Source organism: Prionailurus viverrinus, chromosome C2 (assembly GCF_022837055.1).
Source record: "Prionailurus viverrinus isolate Anna chromosome C2, UM_Priviv_1.0, whole genome shotgun sequence".
Lineage (NCBI taxonomy): Eukaryota > Metazoa > Chordata > Mammalia > Carnivora > Felidae > Prionailurus > Prionailurus viverrinus.
The window spans coordinates 118,830,618-118,858,382 of NC_062569.1; the positions used below are offsets into that span (position 1 = coordinate 118,830,618).

General features: G+C 36.3%; 1 protein-coding gene and 1 pseudogene across 1 annotated transcript in view; one reads left to right on the forward strand and one right to left on the reverse strand.

Moving 5' to 3' along the window:
* The window catches only part of CSNKA2IP (casein kinase 2 subunit alpha' interacting protein), a 78,566-nt gene that overhangs the window by 32,740 nt on the left and 18,061 nt on the right, over positions 1–27,765 (reverse strand). The gene's annotated exons all lie outside the window — the stretch shown is intronic.
* Positions 12,623–13,490, forward strand: LOC125174528 (60S ribosomal protein L6-like; annotated as a pseudogene).

The window sequence follows — 27,765 nt, forward strand, 5'->3', positions numbered from 1 at the left end:
GATTGCACTCCATGTCTCTCTCTCTCAAAAAAAAATAAATATTAAAAACTAAATAAATAAATAAGAAATACCAAGGAATTCACAATTAACTACCAGAACTACTAAGTTTAGTGAGTGCACAGAAAATAAAGATCAACATAAAAATCAAATGTGTTTCTATATTCTAGCAATGAACATCAGAAAATGAAATTAAGAAACAATCCCATTGGCAATAGCATCAAAAAGAAGAAAACATGTAGAGATCAACAGGAAATGGTTAAGAATTGTACACTGAGAAGTACAAAACATTGGAAAATTAAAGACCAAAATAAATCAAGACCCGTTTTATGTTCATGGATTGAAAGACTCCATATCTGTTATTTTTAATTGGCAATTCCCTCCAATTGATCTATCAGTTCAGTGCAGTCCCTATAAAAAAAAAACAAAAACAAAAACAAAAGCAAAACAAAACAAAAGAAAACCCTCTTCCTTATTTCCCACACTGAAAATTAACATCAACACCTATAGAGTTTTTCTCCCCCATGTTTTTTTCTTCTCAGTTCTAGAGTCTCTCTCAATGGTGAAATCTGGGCTCCCCCTTTTGCGGCCTCATCTCCTCAAAGGTAGATTATTCCAACAAAATTTTCTCATTTAACATGTCCAGAATATAAGGGGTCAAGTGGAAATATAAAAGTATTTTATTACTAGCTTCAACAGCAGTTTCTTACAAAACTGAGAAAACATAAATACTCTAGAATAACACACCTCTCCTACGCGTGCTTAGGCACCCCTTTTGCACTATGATTTCTGAAGACAAGACAGCCTTCCCAGCACTGTTACCTATTACAATCTACAAGTATATCACCACGACTAGTCAGATAATAGAGCAGTTTGAAGTTCTCCAAGAAGTAGAATGAGGGACAAAGATAGGAAGGAAGCAAGAGTAACAGAAAAAAAAAAAAAAAAGGAGAGAAAATTGTAAAACAATCTACTACAGTTTGACCAAGATGCTGGTAAGGTTAAAACTCACATGAGAGAAATATCCCAGTAAGAGGTTAATAGTGACACTACCTTTCTACATTCTGGGGAAAACATTCACCCTCTATGCAAGTAAACTGCCTCTTTTCTAAGAGTGACATGTAAAATATAATGTCTTTAGGGGACAGCCAACAAAGAGTAGCAGGTACAGGAGAGCACAGACACTGGCCAGGTTTTCTTCATAGCGTAGGTGCCTCAGATCCTTACCTATAAAATGAGATTCTCCTGTGCTGTAAGGGCCCATTCTGCTGCTGAGGCCCATTTCATCTACTCCTTGCTGCTGAACACAGTTTCCTGATCTGCCACATAACTTCTAGTCTGTGCCATGAGATGAAAGAAACTTCTAATTTCCTGAAACCTAAATATTCCTGTGTTACAACTTGTAAGAGGCCAAAACAACAGGGAGTAGACAAAAGGGTACCTGTCAGTCTCTGTTTCTCCTGATCCTTAACATAGAGAGGCACTTTCTATATCCTGCCCATACAAACATCAATCGTTGTTTTTATGCTTATATTTTCTGTGAACATTACAGTATGTACTGCATAGGGACAATGAACGAAAAAAGTAAATAAATGAAGGTGTTCATCAATCTACTAATCCATCAACTGTTTTGTTAAGATTGTTCAGCTTGTGGCACAAAACCAGAAATCTAAACAGAACACATTAAAAAAAAAAAAAAACACTAATCGCTGGGATTTTTAAAACCTGTGAGTTGAAACCCTTACATGTATTCAATGTTAGAGAAGATCCCAGATACTCATCGAGACTCTTCACATGTTGTAAGAATGAGAAGTTAAATGGATTAGTTCACAATAAATATTTTCTTGTTTAATGGCTATTTTTTCAGAAAAGTAAAACGTTAGGGTGAAATCTCATCCTAATTTCTAACGCAAAAGAAATCAAGAGGGAAAATTTGATCTTAAAAGGAAAATATAAGAAATAAATCAATGTTTTTTTAAAGGCAATAGAATTTATTTCTATAAAGGAGAAACTAAAGGAGGTGAGACAAGGAACCGCCACTCTCCAGGGCTTCTTGTAATTTGATAAAGCATTTTATTTTCCATATTATCTGAGACTTTTTCAAATTAATCAGACTAGTCTGTCAGTAAAAGTGAGAACATAATTATATGTGCCTCCTCTTATCCAATATCATTTGTAATAAACTATATAAGACCCCAAAATAGAAAACTAAGATCTTACCCACAATTATTTTAGACCACAAGGATTAGACTTGAGGTTAATTATCCAATTTCTAAGACTCTTCTGTGGTTGAGATCTTGATGATTAAAGAGAAAATTGCTTTTTAAACGTTTGAATTTGTCCAACCACTAATAACTAAGTATCTACTTGAGTATGAGGCAATAAGTGCTAGACACAAATAGTAAGCGGTAAACCAGACAGACAAGGTCCCCTGCCCTCGTGGAGTTTACTGTCTAAACTGATTATCTGGTTCTACTATTCAGAACTAAATCCAAAAATGTACATTTCTGTCCCAGTGGTTCAAAGATGGATGAAATTCGAGTTATATTATTTTTTATTGTTTTGCTGTTTTCGAATTTACTTTCAAATGGCTATGTCATTATAAATGCTACTTATAAACAAAAAGGCCTAATAAAAGTTGTTTGTCAAAGCTTGCACAGATTGTCCGTGGCTTAAAATGGTTCAACTTACAACTTTGGACTTTGCAATGGTGCAAAAATGATATGCATACAATAGAATACTGAAAATACTTCAGATTTTGAATTTTGGTGTTTTCCCAGGCTAGTGATACGCAGTAAGATACTCCCCACCATGATCTGGGTGCGCCACAGCTCCCAGTCAGCCACTCCATCGCAAGGGAGAATAACTGATACACTTAAAACCACTCTGCACCCAGACAACCATTCTGTTTTTCACTCTCTGGACAGTATTCAATAAGTTACATGAGATATTCAACATTTTATTATAAAACAGGCTTTGTGTTAATGGTTTTGCCCAAGTGAAGGCTAATATAATTGTTCTGAGCACCTTCAAAGCAGGCTAGACTAAGATGTTCAATAGGTTAGGTTTATTAAATACACTTTCAACTTACAATATTTTCACCGTACAATGGGTTTATTGGGACATAATGCCATCATAAGTTGGGGAAGATTTTGAATTTGAAAGGAACATAGGTCAGAAATGCTAACTTTTCTAATGTGTGTCTTATAAGACCGTCCAGGGGCTGCTAGCCTGCTAAGATGCCTTTATTGCCTGCATTCATTCAACAACAATGGGAGAAGAAGAAAATAAAGGAGCAACAGTAGACCAAATATTTGTTGTGTCTTAGATACGTAAAAAAAAATTAATCTAAAATTTTTCGACATCAGAGTAACAATTGCTTTTTCTGGAAAGATACTTTGGTCTTTCTGATATAGTTGTTAAACTAATACTATTTTTAGATGTTTCATTCCAGGGTTGTACTCATGTTTTGGTTTTGGTTTGATTTGTTTTATTTTGTTTTGTTTTTGTAGGATGGCTATTAGGTCATGGATGTGGAAAAATTTTTATTTTTCTCTCTCAGTAAAAAACAAAACAAAACAAGACAACAACAACAACAAAAACACCTCATTAAAGCCATAAAAGAAAAAGGCAACTAACTAAATTGACATTGTGTTGTAGGAGAGGAACAGAGAATTGACTCTGTGTTTGTTTGCTTGTTTGTTTGTTTGTTTGTAGATAGACATAACCACCCAAAACACTCACATTTAGGTCTAAGAACAAAAATTTAAAGCTATTCAATTAGACAAATAAAGACACACAATAAGTAAAAAAAGGAGGGGGAAAAGAATGAAATGAGGAAAGTGAAATAAAGGAAAAGTTAAACAGATGAACATACAGGAGGATAAAGAGAAAAACGAGTGCTCTGCCCATTGTAGACTACCCAGGTCGTCACATGTGCAGACACACAGAGATGACATAAAGTTCCTTATAAATATTTCACAAGCTCACCCAGGGAGAGCCATGTAGAAACAAAATAAACAGACATACGAAGACACGTACTCAAACATACAGAGAAATATTAACAAAAAACTCTAAGAAATACTAAGAGACACACGTTGTCAGATACAGCAAAAGACAGACCAATTTTCTAATTAAGGAATTAAATAGCTCATGAATTCTTGCTACTGCTATGCTATTACATCTATGCTTTAAATTTTGTTGAAATAATTATTAAATTTTTTTCTAAGAAAAATATACAGATCCTTGGAGTAAAATTGTTTCTAAGATAGTTTCTTTTTTTTTTTTTTAATTTTTTTTTTAACGTTTATTTTTGAGACAGAGAGAGACAGAGCATGAACAGGGGAGGGGCAGAGAGAGAGGGAGACACAGAATCTGAAACAGGCTCCAGGCTCTGAGCTGTCAGCACAGAGCCCGACGCGGGGCTCAAACTCACGGACAGTAAGATCGTGACCTGAGCCGAAGTCGGACGCTTAACCGACCAAGCCACCCAGGCGCCCCTAAGATAGTTTCTATTAAAAGTTGTCCTCATAAGCAAGCTCACAACATTGAGAGGGGCAAATCCAGATGGCTTTTGGGGGTCATATATGCTGGTGGAGTTGTTTCTCACCAGGAGGAAAAGTGCTGTGTTTCTGTAAAATAAAAATAATTTTAAAGTACTGAAAATATAAAATAAAGTCACATTAATTCAAGAGAACCTTTAATTGTAGCAAGACAGCTGTTGCTATATATGGAGGCCGTGCTGCCTTGTGGGCTGATAATATTAGACAAACTTACAGTGAGGCTCCCTACATACATGGTATCTTCAAGGTTGAAAGAAGAAACCAGGATATGGACACAATGACTTTGAGTACAATCATAAAAAGGGTGTTTTCTCACTTACTAAGGATATAAGTTACGGAGAAGTAAAGTATACAAACCAGGTGGATCCAATCCTCAGAAAGAAATTTAAAAAGGAGCTAAAACATCTCTCTTCCAAGATAAGAGGAGTAAAAAAGGATATGATGAATAAGTTCTACATGTACCCTACACAAATTTCCCCTACATATACTCTCTTTAAATATATTCCCTGTTTAAATTTTAGCTTTAATAACAATTAAAAAAATTTTTTTAGTGTTTATTTTTGAGACAGAGCACAAGCGGGGAAGGGGCAGAGAGAGAGGGAGACACAGAATCTGAAGCAGGCTCCAGGCTCTGGGCTGTCAGCACAGAGCCCCACGCGGGGCTCGAGATTAAGGTGAGATTAAGACCTGAGCTGAAGTCTGACGCTTAACCGACTGAGCCACCCAGACGCCCCAATAACAATTTTTATTTAAAATATTTTAACTTAGTGTTAGATGTTTTGCTTATGACTTTAGTGCTTTCCCCAATTTCTATTATTATAAGATGGATCCTATACAAATAAACAAGAGACCATTTCAGATTGGACCAAACAAACATTTGTTTCACTGACCCCTACCAAGTCATTTTGTATTCTTGTTAACTCACCTTTTCCTATCTGTCATCAACATGTCATAACCCAAGTATATACATTTCCATACATAGCCCTTAGTCGGGCACCAAATGCAACTTAAATATCTAATCTTGTTTCTCCAGAATTTTGCACTTGACTCTCCCTCAAATTCCCTTATGTCACCCTCATGAATGAATCTACTCATGATTAAACATTTTTTACTGTAATTTTTTTTAATGTTTATTTATTTATTTTTGAGAGAAAGAGCACAAGCAGGGGAGGGACACAGAAGGAGATGAAGACACAGAATCTGAAGCAGGCTCCAGGCTCTGAGCTGTCAGCACAGAGCCCAATGCAGGGCTCGAACCCACAATCTGTGAGATCATGACCTGAGTGGAAGTTCGACGCTCAGTCGACTGAGCTACTAAGGTACCCCTTGGCTGTAGAATTTTATGACTGTTTATCCCCATTTGTTCATAATAAATAACAAAAATATAGCTTATTATTATACATACTGCAATCAGTGAACACTTAACTTTTATAAATCTCATTTCAAATATCTTTCCAAAGAAATGCCTGGTACTCTAACTTCAGTGCAGAAGTGGTATATAGATTTAATACTACATAATAACTTTGACTCATCGTCATGGCTGCCTTAAATGCAACATGGAGAAAGATTATGATGCTTTATGTAGGCTAAAGGGCGAGTGAGGACAATTAAAAATGCCCACCTTCGATGCAGGAATGGCAGAGTTGTAGCATAGGAAAGGCAGATTAGCCATTCAGTCTTACTCATAAGTGATAGCCAGACATAAGATAAATGGGTACAGTATTAAGTTAGTCATTTATTAACCAACAACCATATTTCTTGGATATAAATAAAGCATCACAACTAGTTAGAGACAGTGAGATGTATCTTCATGGAAGTGCCTAATTCAAGTGTGAACTTTCCAGGTAAAAATTTTTATGTTTATGATGTTCTAAAATAGACTAGTTGCTCCATTCCCTAGCTACACATTAGCATCACTTAGGGAGATACTAAAAAACACCAATGTCCAAGCCCCATCTCAGACTAAAATAGAAATTTTCTGAGAGGGTCCTGGGCATGATCAGTATTTTTCAATATCTTCCCAAATGATTCTGGTGAGGTGTGAGTGTAAGAGATAATGCATGATTTTTCTCCTTTGCCTTCATTCTGCATACTGCCTATAGAGCCTTCTGGACCTCAGAACATCCTTTCAACTGCTCTAAAAGGAACATCAAAGACTTAGCACTTAAAGCAAAAAACTTCTTGTTGGTGTTTGTTTTATTAAGGAGATTTATAAAAGTTCTCTTTGCCATTAAGTCTTCTTCATATTCAAGACAAGAAATTTTAAAGCACAAAGAAACCATAATAATGAACCAAATGCCTAATTTCAAATAACACTAATCTTAGAATTCTCCTTTCCTTTCCCCTCACTTTCCCCTCGTTGACTATAGCTGGGTGTAACTAGTGAAATATGATTTTATGCCATACTAAATGCTGCTAAAAACTACAGGATAAAGATACACAAACGGGTACATGCACACACACACACACACACACACACACACACACGCTCACAGACCTTTAGCTCCCTGTAGACATTTGGAAGTTGTCAGCGGTAGCATAATGACAATCCTAATTATTAAAATTACTCTTGTGTGGAGAGTGGTTTAGAATAAGACACCGACAGGCATGCAATATGTTAACTGCACCATGGTCTTTTTCCTTTCTTTTAAAATGAAATTCTTAGGAATATTCCACTGGCTTTCATCAAAGCACCTCTCATCATCCCAGTGACATGCACCCTCTCACACATTCCAAAGGAATCACCGATGAATTCTGATTTCATAAGAATTCTAATGCTCTAAAAAATATATGCTTTATTATTCAGTTTGGTCAAGAGATTTCCTCACAAATGCATCTACAAAACCTACTATAGTCTCAATTTCTCACATTTTAAAAATATATAATCATATTTTTACTGATTCTCAAATTCTTTATGGTACCACAAAGACGCTGTGATAAAATATTGTAAATTTGAAAACTTTGCACGTATTTTCTTTCAGATCTCAAATAGAGCTAGTCCTTAACCTTTAAGAAAGAATTTCCTATCTTCTATTGTAATGCAAATGTGTAAATACATGATTGTTTTATGCAGTACAAGTCAAAATGTCACAGGGTCTAACATGGACCTTTGTGGATCATAGAAAATGTCTAATAGACAAGAGCTAGAGTATAGAAAATAACAAGGGCTCTTGTATGTTGCTTCAGGAAGAACCAGGACCAACGTGTAGCAGTTACATGGAAGCAAATTTGAGATCAATATAAAATGGAATGAACAATCAGATCTAACTGAAAAATGTGCCCCCTTGCCTATTGTAGTTGGTTCTTGGTATGTCCAATGTGGGAATTTCTCCATTAAAAAAAGTTTTATTTATTTTTGAGAGAGAGAGAGAGAGAGAGAGAGAGATCATGAAGGGGGGAGGGGGTGGGCAGAGAGGGAGAGGGAGAGAGAATCCTAAGCAAGCTTTGCAGTGTCAGCACAGAGCCTGATGTGGGACTTGATCTCACCAACCATGAGATCATGACCTGAGCCAAAATCAAGAGTCAGACACTTAACTGACTGAACCACCCACGGACCCCAGGAATTGCCCATTTTTTAAAATAATAGGGCTACAATGGCTACAAATGGGAGGCAATACAAAGCTGATAAGTTCTCGACTTTTTCTCTATCCCATGGAGGGAATGTCAAACATTCATTCTCAGACACAACCAAGCACCAGCCCAAGCAAAAGCACTCTTATTTCTCTGCACAACAGATTGTATTCTGAACAGGCCAGGAGAGGTAATTAAATATTTGGGTTTTTAAATGCCTACCCTTCCAGCTCCTAGGCAACCTTCTGTTGGGGCCAGATAACCAAGAATAAAGTACATGCTCAAATCTTTATCTCAGAGCACAGAGACAGTAAGAAAACAAACATTAAATACCAACAAATGCAGCTATTTATTGTGTAAATAAACTAAAATGCGTCCCTATTTTTCTGTCATCCCATTTTCCCTGTGCTTCAATCAGTGAAGTATGTAAATTAAGGGCAGGTCTTTGTTAGTTTAAAAAACAAACAAAAAAGGTATTGTATAATCTGTGTCTAGTAATCTTAAATAATGCCACTCAGTTTTGATCCAATTTGCAAGAAAAAAAATATTTGTTTGATATAAAGGACATTGAATAATTTATGTAATATTTAATAATGTCATAAACTAGGGAGAATTCAGAAAGACACTCGTGGTGATCTACATTATTTTCATGCCATACTGTTTCATATGAGCCCATACGCTAAAGACTATTAGCATGGACAATTAAAAAGGAGAAATCTTACCTAATTTGGTAATTAAGCCAACAAAAAAAATCTGTTTTTATTTTGAATGATAATATAACAGCTTTTTAATCAAGCAATTTGAATTGCCAAGTAACTTCTCTTGAAAATAAATAAATTAATGCGTTAGGATTTACAGTTATGTTGTCTTAAGCTGACCATCGTTCCTTCTATACCCAGAAGCTGCCTATGAGAAGTAAATGTGTTAAGGGTGATAAATGTCTATGATTCAGTGATATGGAATGGTAAGAGTCTCAGCTGCAAAGAAGGATAATAATTTCCATCCACCCTCGAAGCTATAACAGTGTATTACTGATTTCTCTCTGTCTTAATTGTAAAGCTATCTTGATCTATTTATCTGAGGTTTCAGAATGCTATTGGGTTTTCTTATCTCAGCTATGCACTGAACTTAAGCCTGTGAATCTATAGGGAACAATCTGATTCACTAGAAAGATGCAAAACCTGTAAACAAAGTGCAAATGCAAGTGGCATTTTCTTGAATGCCTGAGTTCCAATTCTCTGTGCTGGCTGGCTCAAGCCTCTGTTACCCTATTTCATCCAAGCCTCTGAAGAGCAACAAGGCTAAACTTGGCTTCTGTATTTCTGAATTTTGGCATAGATTCACATTAAGGCATCTCAATGAAACTTAAGGTCTAATGGGAAAATGTTACACTCCCAGGTCATCAACACCTGCCAAGGCGGTTCACTTCAGGCTATAAGATAAAAGAAACATGATTCATCCAGGATCTGGAGTTAGGGCTTGTAAAGCAAGCTGTATACATTAGTGTGTCTCTTGAAGTCAGATGAATTTTGCAAGGAACTATGTCCAGAGCACCTCACTGGTTTGTGAAGATTAAGCATGTCAAGTGAATAGCTTAAAGTCTGGAATAGTTGACATTGGATACATGTTGGTTTCTTGCTACCCTTTCCATTCCTTCCCCACTTTAATTATTTCCTTTAAAGATCATACTACTCTTATTTAGGGAATATTGCTCTCAGTTTACAAATGGAAAAATGGAAATTCAGAGGTGTTAAAATTTTCCCAAACTATACCATGAATGATGGACATCAGAATCAGTTTTTACCCAAGTCCATCTGATTCCACCACACCACTATTTTTCTAAGAAAATATAACACCATCCTAATTGTTTACTCTGTAGAATACCTCAAAAGAATAGGAAGACACCTCCCGTGATGCTAAACTCCTACTTTGTTGGTATCTTGAGCTAATCTTTCTTATTAGTTTTATCTTTTGAATCTAGACTAGGAAATAGAAATCATATTCCATTTTCAGAGATGAATGTTGTAATGCTGTTGCTGGGTTTGTCTACATCAGTAAATGAAATGATTGTGAAAAATTTAGAAAAAAAACACCACTGTTCATAATGCTATGAATAACAGCATTAAATAACTACTGTTAGTAATATTTTGTTATATATACTGCCTTTTATGCTTTTACATGGGTATAAATTCAAGGATTTATATACTTTTTAATAAAATTAAGATCATACTAAATACTTTTTTGGAGGGTACACATGCTTTTTCTTTTGAAAACTCAACTAAAAATCTTTGAACACAATCTTAATACATTCATTGTTTCCAGTTGTATAGAAATTACATAATTTATTTTCATAATCCCCTAATTGGGTATGTATTAGTTACTTCTATTTGAATACTGTACTAAGTACCATTTACTATGCATTTATCATCTTGTTTAATCCTCTTAATTTTACAGTTATAACTTCACCATGAGGTAGGCATTTTAAATATTTTCTATTATAAAAATGAGGAAATAAAACACAGAATCTTTAATACTCTGCCTTTAAAAAATCCTGCTTTTAGGGGCATCTGGGTAGCTCAATTGGTTGTGTCTGACTTTGGCTCACGTTATGATCTCATGGTTTGTGAGTTCAGGCCACATGTCGGGCTCTGTGCTGACAGCTCAGAGTCTGGAGCCTGCTTCAGATTTTGTGTCTACCTCTCTCTCTGCCCCTCCCCTGCTCACAGTCTGTCTCTCCATCTCTCAAAAATAAACAAACATTTAAAAAATCCTGCTTTTAAAAATCTTTGTAGATATTTTTTGGATATTTCTGATTTTCGTAGGCTATGTTACTCAAATTTACAAATAGTTTTCTCAATATATTGTACCTTTTTTTTTTTAAGTTTATTTTGAGAGGGACCGAGACAATATGAGTGGGGTATGGGCAGAGAGAGGAGGAAAGAGAGAATCCCAAACACGCTCCATGCTGTCAGAGCTGAGTCTGACATGGGGCTTGAACCCACGAAACTATGAAATCATGACCTGAGCTAAAACCAAGAGTCGGATGCTTAAGCAACTGAGCCACCCAGGTGTCCCAATATATTTTACTTTTACCAGCAGTTGAGAGTACCTGTTGCCTTGGACTATCTCATTACTTCTAATCTTAAAATATTTTATTAAATGAGAGACAAAATCTCTACTTTGGTATTATATTTAAGTTCCTGACTTTGATTATTAGTGATAAATATTTCATAAGGTACTGGCCATTTGTCTTTATTCCTCTGTTGATAACCTACTTATGATAACCATTTTTCTATTAAAGAGGCCATCTTTTCATATTGATCATAAAATTTTCTTACAAATTAGTTCTATTAACCATTTGTCATATATTTGCAAATATTTGTCACTCCTGTGTGGGGAAGGGGGTTAGGATCATCAATTAATCACATTTATTACCCTCTCTGCCACATCCACATAAAAATATCTTATGTATCAATTTTTATTTTGAAAAATGTTATATCCACTGAAAGTATGTTTAAAAAGTTTGAAAACACAGTACCACCTGTTAACATTCTGCTATACCTGTTTTATTTCGATCTATCTACACACACGAACACACACAGACACACACACAGACACACACACACACACTTACACTTGCAAACCTTCCAAAACAGGTTGCAGATATCATTTAAGTTTCAGCACTAAATACCTCACCATGCATCTTCCAAAGAGTGGAATACTATTTCCTATGAAACCACAACATGATTGCCACACCAAAAAAGTCAACAATAGTGTTATCCAATATCCATATACAAATAAATAGTCTCCATTACATTAGATATCTTTTCAAAACCCAGTGGTTCATAGCATTCGACTATTATGTCTCTTTAGTTCCCTCAATCCAGTAGACCCAAATGCTCCTTCCTTGGTCATTTGTGATATTAACTACTTGAAGAGTCCAGGTCAGGCAACTTATAGAACATTCCACTTTCTAGACGTAGCTGTTTTCTCATCATTAAGTTTAGGTCAAACATATCTGACAAGAGCATGTATAGGAGTTTATTTTCCAGTGCATTATATCATTAGTTACTGCTTGCTAAATCAAAGTAAATTAAAGTCAAACAGGCAAATTGGGATTAAAGCACTAGCAGCTTTAGTACTCAAAGGATTCCCCAGGAGAACTAGATTAAGAAATATATACCTGAAAGTTTTTAAGAGGCTAGATCTTGAAGGTTCTCATCACAAAAAGGAAGTGGTAACTATTCAACATGTTGAAGGTGTTAGCTAACACTACAACGGTATTCATATTGTAATATAGAAGTTTATCAAATCAATACGCTACATCTTAAACTTATACAATCATATGTTAATTATATTACAATAAGAAATAAATTTTAAAGATTTAAATTTTATTTTTTAAAAAGTATAGCTTGGAAGTATGGTGGGGCCTCTCTGCAAGACTAGATATCAGGATCCCTAATCCTTCACCATCCAAACCGAGAGGGAATCAAATGGCAGGCAAAAAAGCTGAGAGGCCAGATGCTAAGGAGAAGAAACCTGAAGCCAAGAAGGCTAATGCTGGTGGCAAGGTTAAGAAGGGTAACCTCAAGGCTAAAACACCCAAGAAGGGGAAGCCCCACTGCAGCCGAAACCCTGTCCTAGTCAGAGGAATTGGCAGATATTCCCCATCGGCTATGTATTCGAGAAAGGCCATGCACAAGAGGAAGTATTCAGCAGCCAAATCCAGGATTGAAAAGAGAAAGAAGGAGAAGGTTCTTGCTACTGTCACAAAACCAGTTGGTGGCGACAAGAATGGTGGTACTTGAGTGGTTAAACTTTGCAAAATGCCTAGGAAGGTGTTTGAAGATGTGCCTTGGAAGCTGTTTGAGCCATGGCAAAAAAAAAACCTTTCAGTCAACATGTGAGGAAACTGTGAGCTAGCATCACTCCTGGGACCATTTTGGTCATCCTCACTGGGAGCCACAGAGACAAGAGAGTGGTTTTCCTGAAGCAACTGAGCAGTGGCTTGCTACTTGTGACTGGACCTCTGTCCCTTAATCGAGTTCCTCTGTGTAGGACACACCAGAAATTTGTCATTGCCACCTCCACCAAAATTGCTATCAGCAGTGCGAAAATCCTCAAACACCTCATTGATACTTTAAGAAGAAGAAGAAGCTGTGTAAACCCAGACACCAGGAAGGTGAGATCTTCAATACGGAGAAAGAGAAATATGAGATTACAGAGCAGCACAAGGTTGATGAGAAAGCTGTGGACTCGCAAATTCTGCCAAAAATCAAAGCCGTTCCTCAGCTTCAGGGCTACCTCCGCTCTGTGTTTGCTCTCACAAATGGAGTTTACCCTCACAGATTGGTGTTCTAAATTTCTTACAAAGAACCTAATTAAATAACGGATCCATCCAAAAAAAAAAAAAAAAGTATAGCTTGAACCAAAAGTCAAAATAGGGATATCTACTTCTACCCATTGAAAATTACCAGTTTACTTCATCCATCTTACCATGGGTGGCTGACAAATGACAAACCATGTATTCCCATCCCTTCTCTCAGCCATATAAATTTCATAAATTTACAACTGAAAAAGCAGATTTGCATGATGAAACTGTACTAAGCATACTTAAATAAAGCTTGCCACAAAACAGAAATAAAGACAATATGCTCCTCCAAGTAGAGAAAGATAAAGACCATGTCATAAGATGAGCAAACATTCTTCCTCCAATATTCAAATATTCTTCCTCCAATCATAAACATAAGGTGAGTCATTCCTCTAGGAGAAAAATAATGATCCAGAAGGATAATCCAAATGCCATCCAATTCTAGGTAATGAGCAGGAAGCTTTCCCCGCTAAGGAAGGTAAAAACTGGGGCACCTGGGTGGCTCAGTCGATTAAGCATCCGACTTCGGCTCAGGTCACGATCTCATGGTCCCTGAGTTTGAGCCCCACGTCAGGCTCTGTGCTGACAGCTCAGAGCCTGGAGCCTGCTTCGGATTCTGTGTCTCTCTCTCTCTCTCTCTGCTCTTCCCCCGTTCATGCTGTCTCTGTCTCAAAAATAAATAAACATTAAAAAAAAAAAAAGAAGGTAAAAACTGACTCCTCTAGTGAGCTTTTACTCTTTAATTTCATTCACAATGTATTCTTAAAATAGACACACAGAGGGGCGCCTGGGTGGCGCAGTCGGTTAAGCGTCCGACTTCAGCCAGGTCACGATCTCGCGGTCCGTGAGTTCGAGCCCCGCGTCGGGCTCTGGGCTGATGGCTCAGAGCCTGGAGCCTGTTTCCGATTCTGTGTCTCCCTCTCTCTCTGCCCCTCCCCCGTTCATGCTCTGTCTCTCTCTGTCCCAAAAATAAATAAACGTTGAAAAAAAAATTAAAAAAAAAAAAAAAATAGACACACAGAAATCCACAGACTACTTATTCTATATAGTCAAAATGATCAATACATTATTTATTTCTTCATTTTTCTTAATTCTGATAAAACCATTACTTATCCAAAAATAAAATGAATATTTACCTAATTGTTTATGACTAATTTTTTTTTCATACCAAACTTTTTACTTCAAGTTTATTTTTTTTATTCAGAACACATTATGCTACCCTTTCTCTCGGGGTATTCTAACAGTGTTGTCAAATAGAAATCTGTGCAAGCCATACATGTAAGTTCAAATTTTATAATTACCACATTAAAAAGCTTAACAGAAACATGTGAAAATGAGTTTAAAATTTTATTTAACCCAATCTTTCTAAAATATTGTCATTTCAACAATTAACCAATATGAAATTAATATTTAACAAAATATTTCATTCTTTTTTCACACTGTTGAAGTGTCCAGACTAGGTCTAAGATGGAGGTACTCATGCCAAGCTGCACATCAGCAAACTAAAACTAAATGTCTGTGATCAGCTCTCTCATGAAAGGATGGCCTACGTCTACCGATCAGCACTGGCTCGCTCAGCACAAATCACCTGACCAGCTTCAAAATTCCCTTTGCTCTATATAAGTGTATGCCCAGTGTAACTTCCTTGTTTCTGCTCACTTTGCTCTATAAAACCCTCTCAGTTTGTACAACTCTCTGAAGCTCCTCTCTGTTTTCTAGACTGCCTACTTCCCAATTCATGCATCACTAAATAAAAGTCAACTAGATCTGAAATTTTCTTTTAACAATACCAAGTCTTTGAAATCTGGAATGTATTATATACTCACAAAACATCTCATTACAGACTCTATAGATTCATCTGCAATACTTAGCATGTAGTTAATTTTTTTTAATGTTTAATTTTTTTTAAACAGATAGAGCGTGAGACACAGGGGGCAGAGGGAGAAGGAATCACAAAATCCGAAGCAGGCTCCAGGCTCTGAGCTGGATGAGGGATTCAAATCCACGAACTGTGAAATTATGACCTGAGCCAAAGTTGGACACTTAACCGACTGAGCCACCCTGGCTCCCCACTTAGCATGTATTTAGATTTAATAAACCTACAATAAAAAAAGGAGATTCATATACCTAAGTTTTCCAAAAAAACAAAAAATATTTCAATAAGTGCATCAAGTATCAGTTTTGAAATTAAAATTAAATTAAAATTAAATTACATTAAAAATTCAGTTCTTTATTCACACAATACACATTCCAAGTTCTTAATAGTTACATGGGGTGGGGCACCTGGGTGGCTCAGTTGGTTGAGCGTCCGACTTCAGCTCAGGTCATGATCTCACCACTCGTGAGTTCAAGCCCCACATCGGGCTCTGTGCTGACAGCTTGGAGCCTGGAGCCTGCTTGGGATCCTGTGTCTCCCTCTCTCTCTGCCCCTAACCCACCTGCATTCTGTCTCTGTCTCTCTCAATAATAAATAAACATTAAAAAAATCTTTAAATAAAAAAAATAGTTACATGGGGTTAGTTGCTATAGTATCAAACAAGGACGTCTAGAGAATCCATATCGACTTAGTGTCTGAGTAGAGATTCAGTTTAATGAATATCTTTAATATATAGTGCTTACAATATACTTAGCTTAAGAAAACTCATAGTTGAGGCTGATAAGAATTTGATCATTTAGGAGAGACAAAGTATAAGTGATGTTGATACATGATTAATAGATGATAGATAGATAGATAGATAGATAGATAGATAGATAGATAGAGAAAAATGTACAGTACATTTCATGTCACTTAAAATATCTGGAATTAGAGAAAGCACGATGGCTTACTTTTGCTTCAGAACTAGGACTGTTTTGAGATTTGTTCTGAGCACCCCCCACACACAAAAAGTTAACATTGAAAATTAAAACACATTTAATTAACGTTAATTAAAACACATTTTTAAAAAATTTTTTTTAACATTTATTTATTTTTGAGACAGAGAGAAAGTATGAACAGGGGGGGGTCAGAGAAAGGGGAGACACAGAATCTGAAACAGGCTCCAGGCTCTGAGCTGTCAGCACAGAGCCCGACGCGGGAGTCGAACCCATGGACCAGGAGATCATGACCTGAGCTGAAGTCGGACGCTTAACCGACTGAGCCACCCAGGTGCCCCTAAAACACATTTTTAATCTGACTTCATTCTCTGATGTTTTCCTCATTGGTTTGAATAAAGAGAAAATTTTCATCCTTCTCATTCATTTAAAAATGAGTGATAATTTTATATATAAAATATAAATATATTCAATTGCGTCACATAAGGAAACTTGCCATAGATAATTTAAGGTAACAAAAACCTGTTTTCCAATACTATACCACAAACACTTCTGGGTTTTTTTGTTTGTTGTTTTGTTTTGTTTTTTCCCTCCCCTCTACCACAAACATTTGTAATTTTGTAACATTAAATATGTCTTACTCCATCAGCAGTGAAAATGGGAAATAGCTTCATTTTTGAAGACAACATGAACATTTTATTCCATTGCTATTTGTTTTGCTCCATCTCTCTGAACACAACAAAAGTATTTTATAGATGAGTAATCTTAGGCACCAAAGTCAAGTGTTTATCGCCACAGTTCATACAACAAGCCACCACTGTGCTAACAACTCATTGTGAAGTTGACTTCTTGTCCATAAAGCCAGGAAATAATCAACAGCAGCATTTGCCAATAATTAAATTCATACTTAGGTTTCACATGTTTCAATAATGAGATGGGAGACTAGACATAACAATAAAATGAGTAAACTTATAGGAAACAATTTATATTGAACCTGAAAAGACAAGTTTAGAGGTAGTAAACGATATCTATAATCTCATGAACAGTCTTTCTGAAGATTTATTGAACAGGTTTTTTTTCTTTCTGAGGATTTATTGTCAATCAGATAGCCACAAAAGACAAGTTCTTTAAAGGGCTTCAGTGGCAGGAGAGTTTCATGAATGGACCAATGGTTCATACTGCAACAAATCAAAGGGAAGGCCTGGGCTTCTGTAACTAGAGATCTTTATAAATATCAGACTCCTGGTGATCTCAAGTATGGGTCTGATTTTCACACACCTCCATTGATTTCTACATGTGCTACAAAGGAACAGACCCTTTTCATTTATAGGAATAATTTGCTATATAAAAGAAAACCCTCCCAATTTTAGAAATATGCAGGGGTGGGTCATCTTCAGGATATTCTAAACATTGCAATTTGATTAAAGTTACTGCCCAAATGCAGTTTTCATGATTTCCATTTACAGAGCTTATTTTTTTTAGATCAGTGAACCACATTTTCCCATGAAATAAAATGAACACCCATATGTTTTTAGTCATTTTGTGACAAAATTTGGATTCTTTCTCTTAAAGACTTTGGAGTTTGATTTATTGACCTAGGCTAGATAGGATTTCTTAACTACTGTTGGGTAAAAGTCTTCTTGTGACACACAATGGTCCTAATTCAGGCTCAGATAATGGCCCTAGGACAGCTAAAAATACATCACCCTGATGCATTTGTTACGGAAGTTGGATATTATCAATGCTTGTATAACTGTTCCTGTAGTAAAGGAAGATTTAAATTTTTATTGTTTCATGTTATAAGTGACCAATAAAATGAATAACATACATCCCATTATACAATTGGAGACAAGACCACTGGCTTTTCTAGAAAATAGAACAAAAATACAAATATGAAAAAAGAACCTAAAGGAAACAAAACAAAATGATCTTGTGACTAAGTAACTTGCTCCTTAAATTATATTCAACTTCTATGTAGCTTTGCACATGTGTGCTACAATTTGTCCTAGGAATAATTTTTATCACTCACATTCTGCTAAATAAGCTAGTTTTTTTTTGGGGGGGGGGGGTTGGTTGTCGTTTTTTCTATTTGCCTCACTGTAGTGTAAGTGCCTAACAATTAGTTTTGATTGTAATGTAAGGACATTAAACTGTTGACGCCAAGGCATTGACTTCAAAGCCATCCATCTCAAATAAACATATTGTCAGCTACTATGCAGTGAGAAAAAGAGGCAGGCAGCCCCACTTAGGAGGTTCCCCTTTTAGAAAGCTTTGGGTGACCTAGATAACTGACCCTGCTTTTCCCTTCCCATGCTTTAATTCTTGCTCTTATGTTTTAAATTCACCAACAGCAAACCCAAAAAAAACCCTAGGAATCCCCCCTTTGATCCCAATAAAGGCAGAATTCTAGATCCTTGAATGAGCACCCTGTCTCTACCTGAGGCCTTGCTGTGTGGCCATGAACACATGGTGTACCCTGCAGGATTTTTGAGTAATAAGCCTCGTTTCATCAAAGTTCTCCGCCGATGGCTGCTGAGCTGCGTCTCGCAGTTAGGAGAATCACAAGAGCCAGTCCAGCCACAGCACTGGCGCCAGTCAGAGAAACATCTGTGGGGCTCACCACAAACTGTACGGGCCAAGTGAGTGCTCCAGGCATTGCTAGCCAATAGCATCACTATTGATAGACTGAGACCGACACAAAACACTCACTTTTCTGTAATTTGGTGTTGAGAGCACTTAGAAAGTACATTTTAATGTTTAGAGCAAAGTTTTCGTTTGTACCTGGCTACCTAGACATTTTTTTGCCCCAATCCCTGAAATGACAGAAAGAAATCATTTTCACATATAATAGAGACAACCTATTTAGCAGAGAACAACATGCTGTTGCCTTAGCCAATCCTCATTCTGGGCAACTAATTTGAATAGCTAGTTAATTTCTGCAAGCAGCATCTTCTATTTTCTCAGAAAATGAGGGGAAGCCTGGGTTGGAAGAGGAGGAACGGGAGGGAAAGACAGGCAAATACAGAAATAGAGTGGATAACTGCTGAGGCATGGCTAATCAGAAAGGACACTCCATGCATATTATGGACCCATTGTGATAATAAAATTGGAATAAAATTGCCTACCCAAACCACTTGAGACACTCTGCATCTTTAATTTTTAAAGTTATGAAGACACTTGACACAGAAGGGGATCAATTATCATGAGTTTGCGTGCAAATACTTACTTAAGCAAGGCAGTGGGTCAGAGTCAGTAGGAAAATTGCAGGCTTGCAGCCACGTAATGGCAACTAATTACACTATTCCAGGGCCCCTTTCCAATGGTCTCAGTTGGCATTAATGGTTATGGCTGATTTATTCTGAATCACTTTCAGGGGTCTGAAGTTATGATAAATTTATGTATTTGCTAAAGAAAACTGCTTCTGATAATGAATCCACCAAAACAATAAAACAAAAAGGAGTCCTCCAGTTAACTTGTTAGGTGCTCAAATCTTTGAGATGAATAGTTTGGCACATTTTAATCATGGAACAGGGCGTCTGGCTTAGTATATAGGCAGCTCCCAGATCACAATAACCCCTCTTACAATGGGCAACCTTGAACATACACATTTTGGGACATAAAAATTTAGACTGTCTCCCTGTATGGAACATTAATAGAGTGCTTTATTTCATGTAAAATAAAATAAATAAGGAGCTTCTCTTTGTGGTAATAGTTTTAAGGGTCCGTTCAGACACTGACTTGGTTTCAGATTATCAAGACAAATTCAATTTTTTGTTGTTGTTATACTGTGAAATTAATCAGCTGATTTAATAGAAGTCTTTACACTTCTTTGTTCCATTGCCACAAAATCTGGAGAGATTACCATTTCTGTAAGGTCAAGTCTGAGAAAAAAACAACAACAAACTGGTCTGGTAGACAAGAAAACTGAATTTCATTCCCAAGTCCATTAAATGAGCAGTCAGACATGCAGTGAACAATAAAAATAAGCAACCTCCATTTACTGTCTTTATTCCTTTAAGGAAAAACTCACATCCCTCTAACCCTGTTGCCTATGCAAAAACTACCTAGGTAGATGCAACGTATTTTTCTCTTTCGTATCTGTTAGTAATATGCCCGTTAAGAAGTGAATTTAGTACTGGTAAATAAATTGCTTTTTCTTTCTGTTCTATTGAATGTAATGTTTTAATGTGTATTTAAAATTAATCCATTACATATAAAAGTAATTCCATTCCACGGTATTTCCCTGAATCTCTTCCAAAGTATATCGCCTTTACAGTAAATAAGCTTTGCTTGTGGGGAAAAAAATCCTCTTAACCATTAAAAAGAAAAAAGTATATGTTCTCAGCCTGCATGGCCACCTGTGTCACCACCTACACTGTGGGTGGACTTGATATGCTGTCCTCAATCAGATGCAGTAACCATGTCACCAAAAACAAGAAGAGATTACTGTGAATACTACACATGCCACCAAGAAGCTAATCAAATTTTAATGTCAGCTCCTCATTTTGCTAGCTTGAATCCTTAAAAACATAAAATATATATATTCCCATGTTTAGCATAATTAACATTACATGAAATGCATAAATGTGCATTCAGAACCTCCCTTCCTTTTGCTACCTTTGCTGAAATGTCCACTTTATTTCTTCCTGAAATTTACAATCTATTTGAATTAGAAGAGGAGTGTTGGCACAATACTGGGTAATACCTGGCTCGATATTGAGTAAATGGGTCCACACTGGCATCCTTGAATGCACACACTTTGAAGAGGCAGGACTGAAAAACTACCCCCCTCTATTGATACGTGGATCAATATGGTTAGTAGATGTAGTAGTTTTTCCTTCTTCCATCCTCTTTGTGGTCTACTTGGGGGTGGGAGGCTATTAGCAGTGGAGTAGGAACTAACAGCATTACATGCTACAAAGAGCAATTGCCTGAGCAATTTTCCTAAGCCAGAGCCAAAGCAAAGCAATGTAATGCTCCCCCTCGCCTCTCTGTCAGCCACATGAGAGTGGAGCTGCACGGTGATCTCCACAGGGCAAATTCCGTGACAGAAACTGACTTCTGTGGCCAATTGCATGGCGGCATGGGTCTGTCTCAAGTAGGAATTTAAATATTGAATACTATGTACAGTTTTTTCTTTTCTTTTCTGGGGCTATCAAAAATAAAAACTTTAATAACACAGGTGTGTTTCCTTGACTTCTTTGGAAGAAAATACCTTCTAGCTAGAAAAAGATGCACAATGTTATTTGAAAATATTAGTATTATCATTATCATTTGGTATTTTAATATCATTTGGTATTTTAATATCAAGTCCAGTGAAACAGTGGCCAAAAGTTCCATTTTAAGATTGTTCAAACTTATATCTTTCAGCTAATATATGTACAAAATATTCCTTGAGATCTGACCATTCAATGTAGAGTGTCTCTTTCCCCCTTTTAGAATGTCACATATTTCAAAACACTGTCTCTTCACATCTAAAGAGATAAGAGGCAAATAAAATAGAAAAGTTCAACTGCCAGATAAACCTTCTGTAGGTAACATTTAAAGAATCTGTTCTTCCCATATCCCAGGCCTGAAAATATAAGTAGATTGTATTCATTCAATCTAAAGGTTCAAAGCGCATGTAATCAATGTTCATTAAACAAGTAACTACCTGCACTTAACTTTCTTCTTCCAGTTCTAGCTTTGGATAGAATTTTACTGTTTCAATTTCAAATTCAAAGCTATGCAATTATGATAGCCATTTATTTTGTACTTTTATATTGGTATTTTAATACCTTACTTAGGCTTATTTTCTTCTATTTAAATTTTTACATATGATATAAAAAGTGATCATTTTTTCAAAAAGAAACAGTCTTCAAATAAAGTCACAATAAGGCAAAGGCTACAGTTGAGCAATCAATGAGATTGAACACTATTTATTGCTCATTTTATGAAATCATAGAATCATCAATTCAGGAGATAATCTTAGAGATCATCTAATATAGCTCTCCTCATTTTCTAGAAGAAAAAGAAAAAATAATAAAAAAGTAAGGTTCAGAGGAAATAGGTGATTTGCTTATGACCGCATGACTAGCAGATGGCCAAGATGACACCAGACTGCTTCATTCCTGAAATATTTTTACTCTACAAGATCCCTGAGAGAATAAAGATTAAAATAGGGTAGTAATTACAAGATAAATAAATAAATAGGTATCTAGGACCAACTAAATCAGGAAGGTGTCAAATAAAGGAAAAGTGCCTGAAAGTGGTTAGTTTGATAAGAATCCCAACGGGAAACAGATGACACACTCAAATTGGGATAATTGGATAATAAATGAAGTATTTACCAAGCTGTGGGCCAGATACAAAAAAGTCATAAAAGCTAGGCCAGAGTCCAGGCTAGAAAATCTGAGCTATTCCTATTCCTAGACCAAAACTGAGGAAGAAAGTGTGGCTCCAGGAAGCCAAAGCAAGGGTCCTCTAAGGAGGGCTACCAGGACAGGAGCTCTGACCTGTGGTCAAAGGACAGAGCTAAGGAGAAGTGATCCTGCAGGGAGGGAAGCAGGGGATTGAACTCACTGATGTCTCTCGCCACCGTCTGATCTCTTGCAGCAGACTACTTGCAGTAAGTTACCAGAGGGGAAGAGGACCTCTTGATATATGGTCTATGTAGATCAGTCTCCCCGGACAGAGAGAAGAGTAGGAAGGGCAAAGTGAGGATCCAAAAAGGTACATTAAGGCATGCAGGTAAAATGTGAACAAAGAAAGAAATGACAGACAGATAAAGAGCTTAAAAAATCAATTGTAAAATTAGGAGCAAAAAAGTATTTACTCAAGCAAGGGGAGAATAGTGTAGAATGAGAAAGTTGTATGGGAGAATTAATAGACAGTAAGTTCAGGTTTTGGGAAAGAGGAAAAGAAGAGTTAATGGAGAGGAAGAGGGAAAGTTGAGGGCAAGAGAGAGAAGGTTGATGGTGCGATGGGTATAAACATATTAAAGTTTAAAGAAAAAAATCATTTTTTTCATGTAAACCTGTTCTAGCCTGGGCTAGAGAGAAGTTTCTTTTTTTTATGTTTATTTATTTATTTTGAGAGAGAGACAGCAAGCAGAGGAGGGCAGAGAGAGAGGGAGAAAGAGAATCCCATGTAGGCTCTGTGCTGTCAGCAGGGAGCCCGACACAGGACTTGATCCCATCAACTGTGAGATCATGACCGAAGTCAAAACCAAGAGTCGGACACTTAACCGACTGAGCAACCTGGGTGCCCCAGAGAGAAGTTTCTATCAGACTGTTCTGCTCTAACAATTATACAGTATTAAATATACAGGCTTTATGTGAATATTGAGAATTTCCAAATGACCTCACCTGATGAAATATGTTCACTCCATCTAAAATCCTTTTCCTTTCCTTGCTTGGCATAAAAGACTCTTGAAGCATGTTGTTTGGTGTTAACTTTGCTCCCTTTCTAAGCATTCTCATTTGCCTGTGCTGCTTCTATCTACTACCAGCCCCCCATCCTTCCTGAACAGTCATCTGTGTGCATCTTCATCAAGACTGTCCCTTACAGATGCCGTCAACGTACTAAACCTATCCCTGGTCTACCATTTTCCTTCTGATACTGCTCTATCTTGCTTCTGGTTATTTAGGATTTGATTTCTTCCACAGGAACCCTCAAGCTATACAGAAAACAAGAAAAATACACCAAGTATATGGGACTTATCTCCCAATATAATCAGGAAATAAAAGAATTTGCTTCCCTTTGCTGGGAGTGTCCTTGTGTTTCTTGGCCCCTACCACATATCCATAGCTTTTCTTTTTCTTTCACCCGCAAGCATCATTTCCAACTTTTCTCCAGAATTCTTTGCCAATCAAAAGATAGACTTTCTTTGTTAAGACGTTTACCAACTTGGAATGAAATATTTTGTGCTTCTAATTTAATTTAGGATTATGCTATCATTGACCTAGAGTTTTTATTTTCTTTTGAGATTTCATTGGCCTCTGGAAGTCTCAATCCCTGCATCTATAAAAGATAAATAATAATAGCTTCTTCCTCATAAGTTGTTAAAATGATATGAGATAATCCATGTAAAGTGCTGATTACAGCACAGCAAATAATAAAAGCTCTTTAAATGTTAACTGTTATTATTATTACTCTGTAAATGGCTGTCCATGACGGGCAAATGATTTACTGCAAAGAATAGTAATGTAGCAGCTAAGGGGTCAAAGCTCCTCTCCCAAGGATAAAGATGAAAGAACAATGCCACCCCCATTAGAATCCCTTGGTATCAATGATTAAGATCATCTCTAATGACAAGATAGTCTTTTTCTCAGAAATGGCACATATTTATCCCCATCAATCAGATTAGCCAGTCTAGAATAAAGTTACATTTTTTCATGGTGACCTCATTTTTCCATAGCTTGTGTTTAATGAATCATATTTGGGGCATTCAACTTAATCTTGAAAAACGAATAGAAATATTGCAGAGCAGAATTGTATAGACATTTTGAAAATCTTTGATAAATAGCTTTGTAAATGGATCCTCACATGCATGATAGTACTAGAAAGACCTCTGTGCTAGAAGAACACAATCTAAGGAAGAATATAGGCCAGCTGACTGAAATGAAAAATATGATCTGAGGCTGAAATAGAATTAATGGAACCATACAAAACCACCCAAATTAAAACCACCACCAGATTATTCCTGAGATGGTTAGTATATATGGTGAAATAATTAAATATTATCCTTTAGTTTTTAATTGGTTTATAATTGAAAATACAGAAAAGTAACCTAACAAATACCTTGTACCCACTCTCAGATTTAATAAACATGTTTTCACATTTTCTTTAGGTAATTGTGGAAAGACATAAAACAGTAAAGGTTTGATCCAAGTTCTTCTTGTGTGTGCAGCCTAATTCATTCTATTCCATGCCATCCCCATTACATTCTAAACAAACTGAAATGTATACTTTCCAACCATGTTTTTACACTTTTTACACACAAACGTATAATATGTTGTGCGTGTCTATGTACAACATATATTATTCTTATGTTTCAAATTTTTGAATAACAGGCCTTGTATTGTATGAGTTCTTAAGAGTTTGCCTTTTTCTCTCAACATTTTCCTGCTTATTTTCTTTATTCATTGTGACTGCTGAATATAAAATTATCCACTTCTAATAATGGATATTTATTTTTTTTAATTTTTTTATATAAACAATGTTGCATTGAATGCCCTTGTGCATATTTTCTTGTGCACATATGCAACAGTTTTTCTGAAGTAAATACAGCACTTAGAAGTGGAACGCTGGATCCTGATCAACTTAACCAGATATTGCCAAATCATTCTGAAAACTTGCTGTATCAATTTATACAACCATTACCGAAATATAAGGGTCCCCTTTATTCCATATCCTCACCAGCACGTGGTATGGCCAAAATTTCTTAAATGTTTATTGTTCTGGTGAATGCAAAATCAATTTTTTGTTTAGATTTTATATAAAAGCCAAAATTAAAACAAATTTTAAAGTGAATGCCTTTTAAGCAGTAAATTCCAGGATTATGAATTTGAAGTATCTTACTAAATTTCCATGTAACCCATTTCGTTATCTGTGTAGACTGTTACCATGTGTGATATCCACAGTGAATTGCGCAAAGAATAAGCGAAATGGCAGATTCCCTTTCTTTCCAAAGCAAAGAACAAGGTTTGTTCCATCTCATTTTCCTCAGACTCAAAATTACCTAAACCCTTGAAAAAAAGGCTCACTTAACTATAAATGAGCCTTGAAAGTTAATTTACACTTTCTAGATAGGAACATTCTTAGAAATCCTGTTTTCTTCTCCTTCTTCTCCCCTTCTGCCCCACACCTTCTTCTTTTCCTTTTCCTCCTGTTTGACACTTTTTTCTTCCCTTAAGAAAAGCCTATTTAAATACACTCAGTTGTAAAGTTGGACTGGTTAGCCACTTCTTAAACGTGGCAAAGATTACAACTTCCCACAGAGGTTTTGCATTTGAGTCTTTTCATTAATACAGCCAGCAGGATTTGAGGATTTCATTAACTCTTCATTAGGAGTTAGACAATTCTAATAAACCTATCTTTCTTCTATAAGGCTAACTTACCCAGTTGTTTTATTTCCATTACAGTAATGTTAAAATCTGTTCTCAATAAAATTTTCTGCAAAAAGTACCTTTGTTCCTAAAGTTAGTCTCTAGAAGATATTTATTTTTTTCTTAATGAAATGAAACTTTCTGCAAGATCCCACATACCAGCAAGAACTGTATAAACTAAGGGTTATTAACTAAGGGGTTACTACTTCATTGTTATTATTGATATTCAAGTATGTATAGGGTCATATTTTTATTTAAATAATGACAGTTTGCTGGAGTCAGTCTGATTTTAAAAATTATAAAAAGAATTTAAGCTCTTGTCAAATAATCAAAATATAGCTTTTTAAATATACAGTCTATGTTACTTTATAAGACTCTATATCTGACTTTTATGACTGATATTTTAATGATTTGTTAAAAAGCAAATAGTATACTGGCGCCTGGGTGGCTCAGTCGGTTAAGCGTCCAACTTCAGCTCAGGTCATGATCTTGTGGTCTATGAGTTTGAGCCCCATGTCAGGCTCTGTGCTGACAGCTCAGAGCCTGGAGCCTGCTTCAGATTCTGTGTCTCCTCTCTTTCTGCCCCTCCCCAACTCGTCTGTGTGTGTATGTGTGTGTGTGTGTGTGTGTGTGTGTGTGTGTGTGTCTGTCTCTTTCTCTCAAAGATAAACATTAAAAAAAAACCTAAATAAATAAATAAACAAAACTGTTTTGCCTAAATTTCAAGGCCATCAATAATTTAACCCAACCCATTTGTACTGATTGATCTTGTTATTTCTCTATCCACACTCTACACCTCCACCAAATTTCTTATCAATTTCTTATCTTTGTTCATCACAAACATTTGATATGTTTTCCCTCTGCATCATGGACCTACTATAACTTTTACATGAACACTTTTACATTCATTTCCTATTGCTGATACAACAAAGTACCACAAATTTAGCGGCTTAGAACAATACAAATGTCTTATCTTACAGTCTCATACGTTAGAAGTCCAATACAGGTCTCGCGGGGCTAAAATCAAGGTGTCATGGGGCCTGTGTTCATTTTCCAGGTTTTAGAGGTCACCCTTATTCGCTGGCCTATGGCCTGCTTCTGTCATCTTCAAAGCCAGCAATGTTACAGATTTCTCACCATTCTTCCATAGTCATATCTCCCCATCTCCTACCAATGCTATGGTGGCATCTCCAATTTTAACGACCCATGTAATCAGTTTGACTTTACCCAGGGCAATCACCTCATCTCAAGGTCCTTAACTTATTCACAACTGCAAAGTCCCTTTTGCCATGTACGGTGATACATTCATTGGTTCCGGGGATTAGCACACAGAAATCTTTGGGAACCATCATTCTGCCTGCCACAA